Source organism: Gymnoscopelus microlampas (genome assembly GCF_963454915.1).
Source record: "Gymnoscopelus microlampas genome assembly, chromosome: 4".
In the NCBI taxonomy this organism is placed as follows: Eukaryota; Metazoa; Chordata; class Actinopteri; order Myctophiformes; family Myctophidae; genus Gymnoscopelus; species Gymnoscopelus microlampas.
The window spans coordinates 30,667,280-30,673,315 of record NC_139941.1 but is presented as its reverse complement, the minus strand read 5'-3'; positions in this window follow the sequence as shown (position 1 = coordinate 30,673,315).

The following is a 6,036-nucleotide window of genomic DNA, read 5'->3' as shown; positions in this document are numbered from 1 at the left end:
CAGCGCTCCACTATTTAAGCGGTGGAGAAGACGCCGGTGACGTCAAGGCCAGGGGGGCGGGGCCATACCATTCCAACCTGGAAGGGAGGTTTTCATAGCTTTTGTGTTTGTACAACGTTTTTGTCTATTAGTCTATATCCTCGAGCGTATTTATTTATTTTCTTTCTTTCTTTAATTGTTCCAGTATTGTAACTGCATTTTGTCCTGTTATTTGTAATTGTAATGTTGATATTTGGTCAATAAAAATAAAATAAAAAAAACCTGGCGGGGAGGAAAAAAATAAAACTAAGTGGGGGCAGTGATGTTGTTGTGGGATTCGGTATGCATTTGAAGTCCTGCTCAGTCAGCATCCACATATCAGCGATTAGTTTACCACAGTGGTTACCTAGCCCCATTTTGGAGCTAACCCAACTTTTTAATTTCCAGTATACAAGTCCATTTGGTTCCATTTTGTGTACACTCATAGCCTTGATGCAAGACTGTCATACATCATAGATATCATTATGACTGATGAAGGCTAGTACACTCTCTGAGTTACAGATCTGTATGGCCCTATTTGGACCCCCGGCCTCAATTAACCCTGTGCACCCCACCTTGAGAAGCACTGGTTTACTATTAAGTCCAAGAGTTCACTCCTCTCGCCACACACGCACGCACGCACGCACGCATGCACACACACACACACACACACACACACACACACACACACACACACACACACACACACACACACACACACACACACACACACACACACACTTTAATTATTTTTATTTGGATCTGCACAAAAAGCTCCAAATAGATCCAAAGACTGATCAGAAGAAGGTTACATTGCGGTCGAACCAGATACAACTGCTGCACATGCTTATTAACACACAGAGGGAAAAAGATAACACATTGATGATACTATACAGAAATTTGACAGATGGTTGTTTTTTCATTTATAATCTCCGGCAGGAGTGTCTACTTTAGCCCCTGTCTCTCTGTCTGTCTGTCCGCCCGCAGTTATTCTCACATAGGTCAATCTTTAATCAGGGCCATACTTCTTGCATACTGATAGCAAGACAAAGACAAGGACCTCAATTCACAAATATTTTTGAGCGGTGTAGCCGCTCCTATAAGTGGGGTTGGGAATTCGTCTTTCCCTGTACTGTGATTGGCTGACTCTATTCACACCCTTTTCGCCGTACCGTGATTGGCTGACTCTATTCAGACCCTTTGCTTTGATTGGCTAGCGATGGCTAACGCATGATGAAATAATAACCTATAAATATCACCGCGCACTTCAAAACATTTTTTATTTTTTAAGTGAGCTTCCATGACTGTGATGACCACTGTTGTTTCTAAATAACACCGCTCACTTCACACTGGGTGTGATTTTTCAAATCTTTCAATGACATGTCATATTTATGAATTCATAATCACAGAGCACTCATCCCTCCAAGCTATGGGATAAGAGTCCCTAATGGACCAGAACTAGCCAATTGCAGACATGCAGATGCTGCATGAACACAAATTATACCTTCAATATTTGTGTGTCAAACTTTTTATTTGCACTGAGCGCACCTTTATAGTTCTTACTGCTGTTCCTACTATGACACCTGAATTTCCTTCAAGGGATCAATAAAGGTTATCGTATCTTATCTTATCTTATCATTTCTTTTTCTCATCTTATGTGCATATCTGTGTATTGTATTTGATCAAACTAGATGAGGTGCGAGCCGCTATGCAGCCCTCACATCTAGAGTTCAGGCCGCTACGCGGCCCTCACACCTACGTAGCACCACGATCCAACTGATATGCCCATTTATGGAGGTATCTGTCAGTTCTTGTCCCTTAATGCCTATATATGGAGATCTCTGAATCTGTCAGTCCTTGTCCTTTTTATGCCCATATATGGAGACCCATGAGCATGCTTATGTGCCCATATATGGAGATCTCTGTATCTGTCAGTCCTTGTCCCTTGTATGCCCATATACTGTATGGAGATCTTTGATGTCATCAGAATACAGTATGACCATATATGGACATGCCTCCATATATGGAGCTGACTGATTTGTTTGCGCCTGATGCCATGACAACACTGAGGTTAGACAACACACTCCATATTTGGGCATAGCTGCATTGGGAACTCCTTATATGGTTATGGCTGAGTCATGGTGACATGGTGTCATGGTGACATGACTCAGGGTGCGTTCGGAAATGCGCACCGGGAGCGCACTCGCCTATTAGTTAGTATGGGCCAGTGTGCTCAGTGCTTAATTTCCAAATGCACCCTCAGTCATGTTAAGTCATGGTGACATGACTCAGCCACGTCAGAGGTCCGCCCGCCCGCCCGCCTGCCCGCCGGCCGGCCGGCCTCCCTTAAGCTTTTAGATAAATAATACATACATACAAACATTTCTTTCAGTGTTTGATACAGTGATCTTTTGGTTTTATGCTCAATACATTTACTCAATACATTTACTATAATTGCACTCTTGTTATTAATGTGGCCAAATTTATGCTGACCATTTCTGCAGCTGGTTTGGGTGATGACCTTTGAGCGGCTGTGTTGTGCTTATAATGATGTGCTCACTGTATTCACAAGAAGAGAATACATGAATCGCAGGATGATGTGATAATTTATCAGAAAGAAGAAGTAAACTTCTTGAATAGTTTCGAGTTCACCACTGTCAGTGATTTAAACTGGTGGAGTTTCGGGCAATGGATCAAGGCTGCTTGAATGCTGCAATTTCCAAAGAAACATGAATTAGCTACAACCTGATATATGATTCTGCAGCAAAAATATAAATAGTATCTCAATTTATTCATAATACAACAGTAACAAGTGTTTTCTTTTTTTTTTTACATTTTAGTAACAACTTAGGATTGTGTTTGTTAGCAAGATTTTTATGAAGGGTTTGATTAGTAGCCTGCCCCTCAATAGGTGTTTAACTTTAGGGGTGAAAAGGTCAAGGTCTGAATAGGCAAAATCATTTGTAAAACATTTAGACATTTTCCAAAACACTTCTCAGCATTTATATACAGTAGTATAGGCTAATCACTACAAGGTCAGTGGCCTTGTGGTTAGAGAAACTAGGGCTATAGGGTAGTGGTCCGGGCACCTAGGCTGCTGATGCAGCCTGACAGCGGGTCACGGGTTTGAATCCCGATCCCGATGACCTTTGCTGCGCGTCACTCCCCAACTCTCTCTCCCTATTTCTTGTCAGACTACTGTACTATCTAATAAAGGCAAGTCCCTGCGACATACTAGCATCATGTCAAGGCAGTGTACTATCAAGCTGCCTCACGCTAAGGAAATATGAGATAGGCTCCTGACCTATGAGCCACATGGGTCAGGAACCATTTGTTCTATGGCCTACTGACTTACTTACTTACTTTATTTATAGTGATGCTTGCCTAACTGGTTAACATGCAAGCATACGTTTATCTTATAGAAGAACAAGATTGTGGGCCATGAACATTTTGCAGACAGAGTATAATTGCATTTCAATTACAAAACATGGATCAACATACTACAATCTAGGTTGGGCATGATTGGCATCTTGAGTTACAATTGGTTAAAAAACTTCCATAATGCTTGTTTTCCATTCCAGGTAAAACTTGAAGAGCAGATATTAATATACCAAACATACATTGGATACATAAATGTACTATACCTGCAAGGCTATCACCTATAGGCCTATTATATTTTAGATGCTCCACACAGTGTATGTATGAAGAGAGAGATAGAGAGAGAGAGAGAGAGAGAGAGAGAGAGAGAGAGAGAGACAGACAGACAGACAGACAGACAGACAGAGACCATGCATTAATTGTGTTCAAGGGCTGCAGTGTACCGGACAATAAAGTGCAATGAGGTATTTTCTATTAACCATTTTGAAGATACTGTAATCTGTTTTCTGCAATAACAAGGACACGAGAACATTAACTACCTCAACGAAACAATCTGATAGACCTGGAAATAAGTTTAGGATATAGACCAAAACAGTCAATGTAGAAAAGAGCACCGACAGGGTATATTATCTACCACATAACTTAATTTTACTCTACTCAAAAAGCTCCCATCTCTCCCTTACCCTTAAGGCTATGATGACCTGTTTTCTAACTCAAGCTTTGATTCTGTACATGCGGTAGTGGTTCAGCCCACAGGCGGCATTGATTAAAGTCTCTAGGACTGATTTGGTAAAGCTGCCATTTCTTTTGCCTGAAGACAATGTTCTTAAAAGCTCAACATCATACCATTGTCTTTCGGTTTTGTAGCACTGCTCTCACATATAATTGGAAATACATAAGAGATCAATAGCATGAGAAAATGCAAAAAAGAGCAAACAACGGAGAACAAACGCTTATTAATATCTAATCATCATTTTGTTATCAAGCTATGTGTAAATACAAAAACCCTGCGTCATATTATTTGCTTGTCATAGTGACTTGTCATAGTGACAAAAGCATTTGTGAGGGATTATGCTTGGGCATGCAACAGAGACATAACAATGGTGCCACCTCCCTAAATGAGTCAACCCAAGCCCGGTATTGCATCATGAACCACAGAGAACAACATTTAAATAATTGCACGATTGTGATGAAAAAGAATTAAATTTTCCATGCCTTCTGAACCTAAGAGATACAGTACACCGCAGAAGTGGTATTACTGGCTTATTATGAAATATAACATGTTATGTGATTTTTATTATCAATATATTAACATTCTTGAATATCTCATTCCATGAAGTTAATCATCATCCATTCAGATGAACCAAAGGTTGTCTGACACAGTTTTCCACACATGCCATGGAAACTCCAGAGGGTCCAACATATTCATTTTAGATTTCATAATTATCAGAATAAAAAGCAAGATAAGAAATCAAGTTATATAAGAGTTATACAAAATTGGGATGCACCTTGTCGTGATGGTTTTTGTTTATATAGCTTTGTACCCACTAAAACAAGCTGCCCAATAACTTGCCAGTATTGCATCAGTCATATGCAGATCTGAATTTGCAGAGGTGGACAGTATATTTACAGAGACCTGGGGCAATGGGGCATGATGCAAGGCACTCCTGCTCTTGCGTTACAAACACTGTAACTACATTTACATTGTAAACTTCAACTAACGTCAACATTGTAACTTCTATATCAGTATCACATATCTTCTGCTCTCAATGTAAATGAAAACCATAGGAACATAAGTTAGCCAAATTCACTCAGGGTTGAGGCAGTACACTAGGTTATTCCAGTATCACCAATGTCATACTGAGCTACATAACAGAGGTGAAAGCAGATAGTATCATAATTATCAATAGTCATACACACATTATCTTTCTATCTTTTACTATGCACAGCTAGTTCAGACATAATCTTAAGGGAATTCCCTGAAGACTTGCATTCATGCCCTTCAAAGTCCTCTCTAACTTTATTGTTAGGTATACAAAGTCACCAAACAGAGTATGCACGCATACACGCAATCTACACACACAGTCACCATGTGTTATAAAAAAGGAAAGAAACGCAGTGAGGCAGTCACTGTAAATTGTTCATTATAGCATCCATGGTCAGGACCATGTTTATAATGAATGACAGCGAATGGTTTATTATTTGTTATTTCTTGTCCACTAAAATGTATTCCAGAGATTATTAAAAAAAAAAAACAGTCAGACAGCACAGATTGAAAGGAAGTAACATATATTTTCTGATTGGAAGGTACTCTGATGGTGAACTGGACAACAGATGGTTCAGCATCTTATGTAATCCTCAACACCTGACCCATTGACTCATTAACAGACACCACAAACATTTCAAATCAAATGTTTCACTTGATGTCATGTCAATAAACTTGAAGAGATAAAACACTGCCGACAATAAAATCAGTCAAATCTGATCTGAATTTACCATTATGCGTACTGGTGAAAATAACTTTTCTCTATATACTTTAAAATAGAAAAAAATGACTAAAATATCAGCGTATAATTTGCTTTGAAATAATTCTCCCTCACTGGCCAGCAGAATTCAGGCTCATCTGAATAAAATATGAAA